This window comes from Macrobrachium rosenbergii, chromosome 17 (assembly GCF_040412425.1).
Source record: "Macrobrachium rosenbergii isolate ZJJX-2024 chromosome 17, ASM4041242v1, whole genome shotgun sequence".
Classification (NCBI taxonomy): Eukaryota; Metazoa; Arthropoda; class Malacostraca; order Decapoda; family Palaemonidae; genus Macrobrachium; species Macrobrachium rosenbergii.
In genome coordinates this window covers 2,718,428-2,731,749 of record NC_089757.1, presented here as the reverse complement: position 1 = coordinate 2,731,749, position 13,322 = coordinate 2,718,428, and the positions used below count along the sequence as shown (strand labels likewise).

Genomic DNA, 13,322 nt, shown 5'->3' with positions numbered 1-13,322 from the left:
ATCGACTCCTCTCACTAAACCTATCTTTAAATAAAAGGCCTACTGGAATTAAACACTGATATACAAAACTAGACTTTATTGGCAAATTTAACGAAAGTAATTCAGTAAAAGCTACGATCATGAAAAGGAGTGAATTGCACCCCCTATCAATAGAAATCATCACTAGAGGAAATTATGATTCACAAACATTCAGATTAATGATTCTAGACCAGCTTATACTAGTGACTAACACCCTGGTCACCAAAAAGTGAAAAGGTCATAATTATTCTAGATCACAATAAATGTCATAGTATAACTTGTGCAGGTCAAAAAAAATTAAGTCAAAGTCTCATTCATCCCCATTGAGTACATTCCCGACCTCTTACTCAGCGAAACATCTGAAAAAGACAAGCAAAATCTTCTTTTAGTTTCCTGAAATAAAAAAACTGGCAAAAATGGGAATTCTTCCCACTCTACTCAAAGACAAAATACATATTACAGAAATGGAGAAAACAATCTACAGTTTGATAAACGGATGTGCTCCTTACCTCTAAAACTCAGTGTACAAATCAGCTCAGTTATTGACCACCACACACACGCAGGTCTCGAACTTCATGAGACCTGCAGTAAAGCTCAAGGTTGGTCTTGGAATGAATCTCTTTACCCCATTTCATCCCATCACTTCTCGAGACCCCGCCCCAAAAGACACGCACAAACACACATCCTCACCGGAACCTGGATACTTCCAGCGGACGTACATACCATGTCAGGTCACATGGTCCCATGCCTCGAAAAAGTCTGACACCATCCTTACTTAATGAGGAAATTCGTCAGGAACTGGCCAACATTCCTCTCCAAGGCTTTTGGGATAGTTTTCCTCCCCACTTGTTAATTCAACATCCGTTGTGGACAATCATCGATTTATATATATATATATATATATATATATATATATATATATATATGTATATATATATATATATATATATATATATATATATATATATATATATATATATATATATATATATATATATATATATATACATATATATATAATTTTAGTTGTTCCTTTGTTCATATCAAGCATTATCGTGCCATGAGGTCTTAAATGTAATTTGCTCATGTAAATTTTCGTCAAATATTGCAACAACGGTTATATCTGAGAAGCATTCAGTGCAACAGTAGCGTAAATATTACAATATCTTATACGAGGGACCCCAGTTGGACACATCTTTCTTTATTCTATTTGCATCCTTGACACTGGAAGGTTCACTTTTCTGCTCTTAGCCCCTGGCGAAAAGTTTTCATTCACTTAGTTCTTTTGGGTCTTGATGAAATATGCTCCCAAATGTTTTCTTCTCTTGGCTCTTGCTAGCAACGTTCCTCGCTGTCTTCTTCTTGGAAAAACGTTTTACCAGGTGTTTTCGTGACACGACTCTGGGATAACGTTCTTCCTTGGTCTTCAGTTGAATTGTTTTCTCAGCTTGGCCTGTAGTGGAACGTTCCTTTGATCCTTTGCGAAAAAAAAACCCCTATACGTTCTCCCCAGTTTTTCTTTTGACTCTTGGTGAATCGTCCCCCCCCCCCCACATGGTTCCTTCTCTTGGGTCCCGCCGAAACATTTTCCTCTTGGCCAGGCGAAGCATTGTCCCAAACGCATTCTTTTGGCTCCTGAAAACAATCTCCCAAGAGATAGCTTTTCATGGCTACTGCCGGATCGTTTTTTCTGACGTTTTCTCTTCCTCTCAGCGCATGACGAAACGTTTTCGTTAAACATTTTTTCCTCTTGACTTCTGCCAAACTTTCTCTCAAGTGTTTTCTTTTCGGGATATTGCAGAAATGTTAGCCCTTATGATCCCTATTCGTTTCCCCTCTTAGCTCCTACTGAATGTTTTACAACCTTGCCTTACTCTTGGCTCCTTCGGATCTATTAGAATTGTTAAATGGTTATTTTCTAGGATGATATTCACAATCTTTGATTATTACAAGCATATTGTTGAACTAGGAAGAAATTATATAAATTATATATATATATATATATATATATATATATATATATATATATATATATATATATATATATATATAGAGAGAGAGAGAGAGAGAGAGAGAGAGAGAGAGAGAGAGAGAGAGAGAGAGAGAGAGAGAGAGAGAGAGTTTGAGTGCATACAACTCCCCGTGAACGTCAAAATTGTCGTGTAAAAGAATTTTCCAGTTTCATAATGCCAGCGTTCCTTTGTTTTCTCGCTGAACTCAAATTGAACAACTTTGAGAGAAATAATCCCCAATGGATTTCAAGCCAGAAAAGCTTCTCGTATGCAAATATCCTCTTCAGGATCCACCCTCCGCCGGCTTCTTGAGGCTGCCTGCATGTATTTTGTTACCTCAGCAAGTGAAGTGGGTTGGAGTTTACGTATTTTCCCCCACTATGTAGGTTACTCTCTCTCTCTCTCTCTCTCTCTCTCTCTCTCTCTCTCTCTCTCTCAAAAGATTTCTGATAGATTTCTGTTAAATTTGGGACGTTGAGCAACAAGAATATCCGAGTATTGTTGATACATACGTAACTGAAATTCTGTTGAGCGTTACTTTGGGGACAGGAACAAAACAAAACGGGACACCAAAGCAAGATGTCCTGTTAAAAAGAAGAAAACACAGCCTCACCCCTCAGTGACGGCAGCACTGAAAGTAGGCAGGGCAAATGTTTCGGGAAATACTTTTACGAAGACAAAGAAGTCCACGTCCGGACGTGAATGTCGTTGGTTCTGCCGTCGAAGTTTTGCGTGGCGGAGACTTCTCCAGCTCCGATGCCCTCAACGTCTCATCTCCGGTACAGTAGCATCCCTGGGAGTTGTACTTGTGTTTGTCATTGAGCTGTCGGGTATATGCCGTTTCTGTACTTACTATACTGAATTTTAATGGCTGTGTAAAATTACTGTAATGGGTCTGCGCCGTTATTGTAATGGTCAGGTGTTATTACTTGAAATGGCATGTGCTTTCGTAAAGGGTTTTATCTTTAATAGCCGTGCGCCAGTAATCCTACAGATATACGATAGTATTCACATGGCTATTGCATTAGGTAATCTAACGGGTGTTTAACGGGATTCTAATGTTTATGCAGTGCTATTGTAATAAGAGTGAATTTAACGCAAAGGTGAATTATATTTTTAACAGGTTAATTAGCTTCTCTTTTGTTTTTGGATGCGCACCTGTTTCCGAGTCTGTTTACTTCCGGTATTTTATAGGCCTGGAACTCAAACAGCGATAATTAATTCTATTGATGGACTCTGTTCAGAGAGCCATGCTTTTCATTTGGTTTTTATATAAACAGTAATTAGATATTTTCTGTTCAAGTGCTGCTTTCATGTTAGTGGGTTACCTCTGCGGCACCTAAATTAAGGGAGCTCCAGTGTGTTAATGCGTGATGAATATTCATATGGATGGTTATACAGGCCTGCATTATGTTCGTAACTGTGTGTGTAATATATATATATATATATATATATATATATATATATATATATATATATATATATATATATATATATATATATATATGTATATGTATGTATATAATATGTATGTATGTATGTTTATAAATGTGTGTGTTTGATAGAAAACGTTACCAGTGTAGAATAACTGCGAAATAACCTTTCGTAATTTTTTTTTCCTTGTTTTGTTGGAAACAAAGGCAAGATAATTATGTTAAGATCTTTTCCTCTCTATTGCAAATTTTATCTTGTTATAGGTAAACAGCGTTTTTCTTCGAGAGCAAAATTCATTAGAGTGAGGGACGCAGCCCATCAAAGTGGAATGTAAGAAAAATTACAAATATATTTAGGTACATTTTGAAGTCGTTTTAAAGTTTCATACAATTTTCAGCATTATTAAGTATTGTCCTTGGAGAATGCTAATTAGAGCCAGACACCTAGTTCGTATTAATATAACGTAAGCATAACAAATGAAATATTGCCCAAGAATTGACGAATGTATGATCAACAGAGAATGCAAAATCAGTACTGACATTTGAGTAGAAAACGCATTTTCCACCTCTCGTGCGCCAACAAAAAAAAAAAAACTCTCTTTGCCTCGAAAGAAAAACAGATATTACTCACTCTGTTCAGTCTGAGCTGCAAAAGAAAATAGTAAACAAATGTCGTATGTATGTGACTGAATAAACGAAAATTATTTCCCCAACTAACTCAGGGTAAAAATAAGTTAACGCTTGGAACCTCAAAGATATTTTGCTTTTGAGGGTTTGCGGTTTTTTCTGTGTTATGGTTTCCACCTGTGTATACAAAAACGAAGGTAAAACAAAAGAGGCTCGAGACAGCACGTTCCTACCTCAGGAACGTCACATGCTGTTCAGAAGCTTAGACCAAGGTTTACCTTCACTCTGCATCCTTACACATTGAGGCGGCCTGTTCTTACCCGTTAACTCTCGTTGTTGCACAGACACAAAAGACGCTTCGACCAAACGTTTTTTCCAAGTAAAATTGCATACTCTCTCTCTCTCTCTCTCTCTCTCTCTCTCTCTCTCTCTCACACACACACACACACACACACATTTCAAAAATAACCTTAAAAAGTACCTGTTATATAGTAAAACTTAGGAAATCGTGTATTTTTTACTGCTAGCAATAAAAATGTAAACGTTTTTGCAGGATAAGTGTAAATAATAACTGCTTTTATATCAAAAATTCCACTTGTCCTCCGGCATGTTACTGTTGTCAGATTATAAGCGATGCTTTTGTATTTTGTATTTGCATGTGTAACAATCCATTGTAAAATAGAAATACAGTTTTTATTTTACTCTCTCTCTCTCTCTCTCTCTCTCTCTCTCTCTCTCTCTCTCTCTCTCAAGTCCACTCATATACTTGCAAACACTCACACGCAGTGCAGTGATTATACTCAGTCTAACAATGAAGAGTCTGGGGTTGATCCAAGGTGAGGGGGGAGAAAAAACTGGGTACGTTGCCTTAAGCCCATTATACTTATGTTGATTTTTATAATGAGCACTTGGTCATCAGTTGTCTGGGGTGGGTAATAAACTGAATGAGTAAGAGTGGTGGGAGGAAAAGAAATGGAAGAGTAGAATATATATATATATATATATATATATATATATATATATATATATATATATATATATATACATATATATATATATTGTATATATATATGTGTGTATATATATATATATATATATAATATATATATATATATATATATATATATATATATATATATATATATATACATTATATATATATATATATATATAGAGAGAGAGAGAGAGAGAGAGAGAGAGATTTTTCTTATCAGAAGAGGCTCCAGAAGGTGTTAGCCTTCTGATTCTCAGAAAGTAGTCGATTGTGTACCAGGTGCATAATTCACTGTTTTGGACAACAGCGGTACAGTGGTTTCTTCAGGAAACGAACCTAAATCACTTCCTTCCCAGCCTTGGATCGGACTTGGAATTCTCTCTCTCTCTCTCTCTCTCTCTCTCTCTCTCTCTCTCTCTCTCTCTCTCCTTAAAGAACGAAAATCTCATATCATTGATCATACCCCCAAACATATTTTTTCCTTCTTTTGTGGTGGCTGGAAGAAATCTCAGAAAATTTGAGCGAAATTTTACAATTTCTCAAAAGCCATAGAACAAATTAATCAAGTATGCTGTCGAATTGGTAACAGTTTTCTAAAAATGTTTCGTTCTGTTTAAGAGAAAGTTATTTGTTGTGGTTTACCATATTCACTTATTCATTGATGGTTATTTCTTTTTTACCCATGCGTTTTTAAAATTTCTTTAACTGATGAAAGGTTTAATAGAACTTCTCCGCTTTTCAGTATATGTATATGTATATATATATATATATATATATATATATATATATATATATATATATATATATATATATGTGTGTGTGTGTGTGTGTGTGTGTGTGTGTGTGTGTGTGTGTATGCACACATATATATGCTTGTGTATTATACAAAATATGTAGGTAACAACGATAGTGTAAGATAAATAAAGTTCATGTTTAGGCTTGCTGTTATCCAGCTTGGGGCCAACGTCTATTCCTTGCGTCCCCTAAAAGCATTGTGCAGGACAAAGGCACTAGTGGCCCTAGCCTGTGGGCTGTACGTGACGTCCCCGGGCCGGGAATTGAAGAGAGAGGTAGCTTTAGAATTGTTAACCTCTCTGTTGTCAGCATTTACCGAAGGAATTGTTACTTCATGCCCTTTTCCACCCTGGCAACGATTTACCTCAGTCGGTTAACCGCCATGTACAACGGACTCAAGCCGTTTACCTCCCCGAGGCATCGAACTCTATTCTCTAGGTGTGTAAGGTGAGGTTTAGCTTCGTTGACAACGAAAGAACATGACAGACATAGGTAAAACAGTAATGAAGAAGCATAGGTAATGTAAAGCACTGAGCTATGCTTTAGAATGACTGTAGAGATGATTTTAGCTAAGGCGTTTATGAAATGGTAATGGAGATGGCTTGGACGTGTCCTTCGCACCACCCCGGAGAGATATGTAAGTGAATGTCAGTTGGAGTGTGGGTCATCATAGTTGGAAGTCCCAGACCTACTTGGGTGAGAACTATAGGACTAGAGGCTGGAGGTGGTTGGAGAGTCGTGGCGAAACTTCAGAGAAGGATTTTGCGTCGCGCCGGTTGGAAACAATGGTGATGAAGCCGAGATTAAAATCACCACTGTCATGTACCCACGAGAGTATAGCGCGTTTAGCTACTTTTGTTATGCTACAAGAACGTAGCGTTGATTGGTTGATTATTTTCATATAACCAAATGGGGTCGCAGCTACCATGGTCATCGACGCCCTAATTGCAAAATATTTTCTCCATTAGTATAAAATCAAGAAGTACATTTTAAAAAAAACTATCAATGTCACTCCTGTAACTCGTAAATACTTACGAATATTTCCAAACCTAAGGACCATGTAATCGAATTATACAAAAAGTCAAGTTAGGCTATATATGAAAGGTTGAAGGTAAATTCCAACAGTGATTAAAAAGAATATTATGAAAATCCACGTTGTATTTTGTAAAGACTATCTTCTCTAGTAAACTCAGTAATGCGTAGACTCAAACCGGTTCTAAAGCCTCTGCACAAGGATTAGCCGAGTAGGCTTTGTATAGGCAGATCTGGTTTTCTCCAAGGAGCGTGGGTTGCTCACGTCAAATTTATTTTCTCTAAATGCTTGACGAGATGTTGCCTGTTAGTCATATTAATATTTTTTGCCCTAGATAATAACTCCAAATATGTTCTCCAGCGGCTTGCTGGTCAGATGCTGGAGTTTGTGTATATTTATTTTAGTATTTTGTATTGCAGCCTTGTGTAATGGGCGATCTCTCTCTCTCTCTCTCTCTCTTAGAACAGTCGTTTCCACTGTATTCCTTCTAACGTTTTTTCATAATTTTTTATTGCTTACAGTTTAAATCACCGAACTCATTATCCGCATTATGGTCAACGATACTACTGTTTTTAGATATCTTTTCGTATCTGAGTTGAAGTGATGGATTCATTGTCTTGCTGTGATCGAAAAAATGTATTCAGAAATAGTCCTAGACATCACCTGATCCTTTCAGTAAGCAATTCGGCTTTGGTCTTTTGATTTTAAAATGCTCCTTCAGAGGTACTCATTTTTTCATATAAATTTATTGAAATTAACGTCATCTTGTTTTGAGATTGGATCTCTATCAGAATCAGTCCCCCCCCAAAAAAAAAAGATAGACCGACCGACCTCGGATGAAAACTCACCCTTCTGAAGTGGTCCTGACAGCATATTACAAGCCTCTTAAGACAGCATTTCTCTCTCAGTTTCATCCATCAGAATTCTTATGCGTAGGAACTGATAGCCATTTCAGTAAGACACTATATCCGTTTTTATCCATTTTTTATTTTTTATTTATTTACGTATTTTTTATGGGAAAGTACCGTAAGCTAAAACCTTTTCTGCAAGTTATTAGGTTCTGTAAATTTCTCTTGTATATACGGTATAGCTTTGAAGTATATATATATATATATATATATATATATATATATATATATATATATATATATATATATATATATATTTATAATATTTATTGTGTGTATGTGCGCTTATGTGGACTCATGATTTTATTAGCCCAACTGTGCTTCAGCATTTATGTAGGTGTGTTTACTAACATGCGACTGGGGATGTGTTTGTATGTATTGCTGGCATGACTCCTGAGTAGTAAACGGGGCTCGGTAAAATTAGCAAACGAACGCTGATGACGTTTTAAGTGATTACCGCAAAACAAAGAATGTAATTTTGCACTAAAATCCCCTCTTGATGAGCAATTAATTGTTGAATGGAGCAATTTATCCTAGTAAAAACCATTCTGATATTTCATTACCCGGCTATCATATATCCTGGAATCTTAATTAATGGCTTTATTCAATCGAGTACTCCGAATAATTTTCATATCTTTTATATTAACTGGGATTATAGTGTATCGACGTATTTTTATCAAACAGCATTTCTTAATCAGCGTGTGCTGAAGAGTCGATTTTATAAAACAGTTTTTTTTTTTTTCAGTTGCAAACGGTTGTCCTTTATTTTAGATTTTAAAAAATCTTGTGAAATTCATTTTTAAATTGTATATTATTTTGTGCTAAGTCCTTTCCTGTCTGTGTGGAAAGATTTCAAATGATTTGTTTTACGGGAATTCCGGTTTAAATGCAAGTTGTTTTAAGAAAGCTTCTCATCTGTTTTTTTAATATGAATAATTCTGAAATGAAATTTTACTTAATGGAAATGAATTTATATATAGCAAAATCTTTTCGGATAGGAACTTAATAATTTTTTTAAGGTAATTCTCTGTGAAACAAATTGTTTTAAGATAAATACTTAGCTGTATTTTATTATTTATTGTACTGAGGTCTAAGAATTTTTAAGGGAATGCATTGTAAATAACAAATTTTTTAAGATACGAATTTAGCCGTCTTTTAATATTGTTAGTTTGACAGCGACGAGTTGTTTCAAGCGAACCTTTTGTTGATATAGCAAGTTTACTATTTACTATTCATTGTTATCAGTATTTACTGTGAATGAGAATCTTTTCTTCTGGTTTAGGCTCTGTTTAGAAGCCAATTGTTAGATTTAGATAAAAATTGCGTGAATTACCTTACCGTATGCAGATATCACTAGGCATACAGTGAATTAATTTTTTGTAATGGAGAGAACGTGCTTAATTTGACTGAACGTTGAAAATTAGATATATCTTCCATATTAGAAATATAGCTTTAAAACTAAGACATTTTTGTAAAACAAATTCAAATAACAAATGAACTTAATTAGTCTCGTCATGAGAAGAGTGTTGTTTTATCGGTTGAAAGTATTTAAAAAGAAAAATCTTGAATTCAACTGTAATACTTTAATCGAGTTGAATTGGACATTTTTGCCGAGAATGAACTGCTGTAGCGGTAAAGCCAAAAAAAGTGGGTTGGGGGGGTTTGGTGCGAGCTGCATAAATCACAGTAAGGTTAGGTAGCTCACAGACAGTTCTGCTTTGAGAACATCGTCCAATCGAAGAAAAAAAATGATCTTTCAGCCGTTGCAATGAAAGGTTTTTATTTTGGATTCAATGTATTTTAGTCGTTAATGTAAAACCTATGCCATTTCAACTGCTATTAAACTACCCATTTACTTTGATGAACCAGTTTATGGTATGTAATTCAGTGAAAGAATTTTATGAACAGAAATTCTCCAAAGGCTTGAAATTGTCGGTACTTACTCTCTACAATAAATCTAGGGGAACAAAATTTTTCTCGTCCACACATGCATAGAAAAAGATGGAATCTGGGCCAAATGTTTAATGATATAATATATCCTTGGGGAAAACGAATAAAATCAGGTTTTTTCTTTTCTTTTCCAGTGTTCTTCTTGAACAACACGTCGACGCTAGAAAGAGAAAGTGACGAAGGAAAAGTTGAAGAAAAGGTAGGTAAATAGGGAGGTCAATATTGGAAACCATTATTAATTTCGCTTCGGGATTAGCGAATATGAATTCTGGGCAAACCTCGTGTCTAACATAGAAGTAATCGATGTTGGGAGCCATCAGTTCCCTAACAGTGTTTGTTCCCTAATACCCTTACTTTTACTGTTCTATTTTTGTAGAAAATATTTCGATACCTCACGAAGAAATATATTGACGTTAACAATAATTAAGTGATGGCTTATGCTTTAAGTCGTCTTTAAGCTTCGATGCCCAGAAGGCACAATAGAGAAATTAATAAATTAAAACCAATTAGAAACTAAGTTAGTTCGGTATCATAACTGAACTCGTGTGAGTGTGTTAGATCTATCGAAAGAAAATCAGTTGATTTTTGAATTGTATGATTAACGCAAAAATGAATCATTTGAATCAGTGTTTGTTTTGCTGCAAAGAGATATAACTGGATCTAAGTACCTGCGTTATTTCATTTTAATAACAAATGTATTTTTTAGACAATTTCTTCAGTAGATACAAATTTTTTAACCATAAGAAACAATATGAATGGTTGGTAAACGGTCCTTGATTAGAAGAGAAATAATTGAGTACAAGGGGCCAGTGTTTTAAAGGCAAGATGAAGTATTGAACTTTATAAACAAACATTTTTGTGCAACGAAAATAACATAAATTATGGAAGCGATGTTCCTGTCCGAGAAGTATATAGGAATAAAAGTGAACGAGTGAAACCAGTAGGCTACTCGGGTACGAGAGAGAATATTGAGCTCACAGAACCAGTGTTCGTGCGCAGCTGAATGTATGAGCCAGCTGAATGTTAGAAACCTTTGTATGAGGACATTGTTAACGGTTTCATGCAAAGAGGAGTTGAAAGGTTGCAAGACACCGTTACTCAGAGTGGGATCGTTCAAGGTTCATAAGAAATTTTCTCCGAAGGTTATTTAGGAAAGAAACAAATAAACGCATGCCATGAGTATGTTGCTTTAAATGCCTACGCAAAATCAAAGCTAGTTTACGTACAAAGGTCACACCAGCAATGTAGTAGAAACGATTGCTGGCTGCTCACCTTGTAAACTTATACTGCAAGTATTATCAAACATTTGTTCGTATCCGTGAAGATTAATCGGCAGTGTTGCATACACGTATATATATATATATATATATATATATATATATATATATATATATATATATATATATATATATATATATATATATATATATATATATATGTATATATAAAGTGTGTGTGTGTTTGCGCATGTATTTAGAATGTTGGATTGTGTATTTAGATTCGTTACTTTTTGTTCCAAAAGAGCAAAAATTAATTTTTAAAAAAATCCCTGAAGCAGACTGACAATGATGAAGATCTTGTTTGTCATAAGCTGGGTAGGGTCGCTGGAGAAGTTGGCGGTTACTGTTTTTAAGATTCTCTCTCTCTCTCTCTCTCTCTCTCTCTCTCTCTCTCTCTCTCTCTCTCTCTCTCTCTCTCTCTCTCAACTTCAATTTATCATTTCGGCGTTAGAATTATTTTAATCCCAACTATCCCTCCCATTCCTAGGAAATCTGTTAATATTTGTATTGTAGGCGAGTGAACGCTTTTTGTTATATCTTGCATCATCTAATAAAGGCAACCGTCTCTCTCTCTCTCTCTCTCTCTCTCTCTCTCTCTCTCTCTCTCTCTCCTGAAGACGTTAATCGTTGTGGAAAGATCATGGCGAGCTATTTAATTCCTGGCGTGACCACTTTAATGGAGCTTGCATTCTTATCGTTTCACTTTTCATTTTCTTTAATTATTCAGACTTTTTCTTGAAAGAGGGCAAAGTGATTCATAAGGCAGTATTTTTTGTTAAAGATTTGTCATATTTTAAAGATATATATATATATATATATATATATATATATATATATATATATATATATATATATATATATATATACATGTGTGTGTGTTTGTGTGTGTATGTGTGTAAACATGTATATTTATGTGTGTACATCACACCTCACACACACACACACACACACACACACACACATATATATATATATATATATATATATATATATATATATATATATATATATATATATATATATATATATATATATATGCTAATGTATGTGTATGAATCTATATGTTAATGATATTATAAAAACTCCTCCCCCAACGGGAACGAGCGTTGTGTAGGTTAAATATGATCAACCGCAGAATCACACAATATTGCAGACTCCTACTGAGGAAGATATCTGGAGGGCTGCCTCATAAGGCAGCCGCACCCACGAAATCTAAAGAGCAAGTCTCATTCTGAAGGACATCCACATGGCAGTGCCAAATTCGCAGCTCCCTTTTGTTTGTTTACTTGATCGTTTGTTAATGGTTGCTCCTTTGTGCGTTTTTTTTTGGGGGGGATGGTCATTCCAGGTCGCGAAGTTTGGTTATCCCGATGTAATGGTTTTTCAGGTATACATCACAGGAAATGAAGTTTTTCCTTGGTGTTTATTTGTTGAGATATATAAGTTCAATGTTGATGATTTTTCATGATCCGTTTCGTGAAATTCCCTGATGTACTAATGGTTTTGATCTAAGCGTGATTAAACGTTGCTTTTTTTATATATCAGTCCATGTATTACCTCTTGTTCAGGTGGGAGAAGGTTTTCCATTGTGCCAAATTCTAAATGCATTTGTCCACCGCTTTAGTTTCCAAAAATTCCGGCTTCCTGACGTAGTCTAGTCTTTTGAATGGTTAGTAGGAAATATATTGTTTTACCGAAAGGAGGTATTTTTAAGATAAATGAACATTGCTGAATGTTTTTCAACTGATTCTTAATTCTTTAATTCGAAAATTCTGGTCTATGATTATTTTTCGACGACAGAAAAATCTTTTTAATATATAAGTAAATGATTATTTACGTAAGTTTACTAACTGGATTTTTTTTATTGAAGTTTTGAGGTCAGATATTTTATAAATTCAAACACCAGTTATTTATCCCAGAGGCTTCTTATCTCTCTCTCTCTCTCTCTCTCTCTCTCTCTCTCTCTCTCTCTCTCTCATTCCTTGAACCACCTCTGGCTCAATTTACATAACTATTGATTGCAAGCCAACACTCTTCTAATTTTAAAAATTTCGTCGAAGATAATGCCTTGGCCGTGGTTGTCAGTCCACAGAGGCCCTGATAGAACCCTCTGATTTTTTCCTTTTTAATTTTTTCCTCCAGTTTCCTCTTCATTTTTCTGACATTTTTATCCCTCTTCTATTCTTTGATACATCGGGCACATGGCATAATCCCTCAAAAAGGACTTCCCGTATTTTAAGCGAGATTAAAGTTCCAAAGATATCTCCGTTTT

At 35.1% G+C, this 13,322-nt stretch overlaps 1 long non-coding RNA gene across 1 annotated transcript in view; it reads left to right on the top strand.

The window, feature by feature from the left end:
• LOC136847666 (uncharacterized) overlaps window positions 1–13,322 on the top strand; it is a 319,834-nt gene that overhangs the window by 232,029 nt on the left and 74,483 nt on the right. Inside the window, exon 2 of the long non-coding RNA XR_010855791.1 lies at window positions 9,905–9,969. This is a non-coding gene — a long non-coding RNA (uncharacterized lncRNA). The remainder of the gene's footprint in view (window positions 1–9,904; window positions 9,970–13,322) is intronic.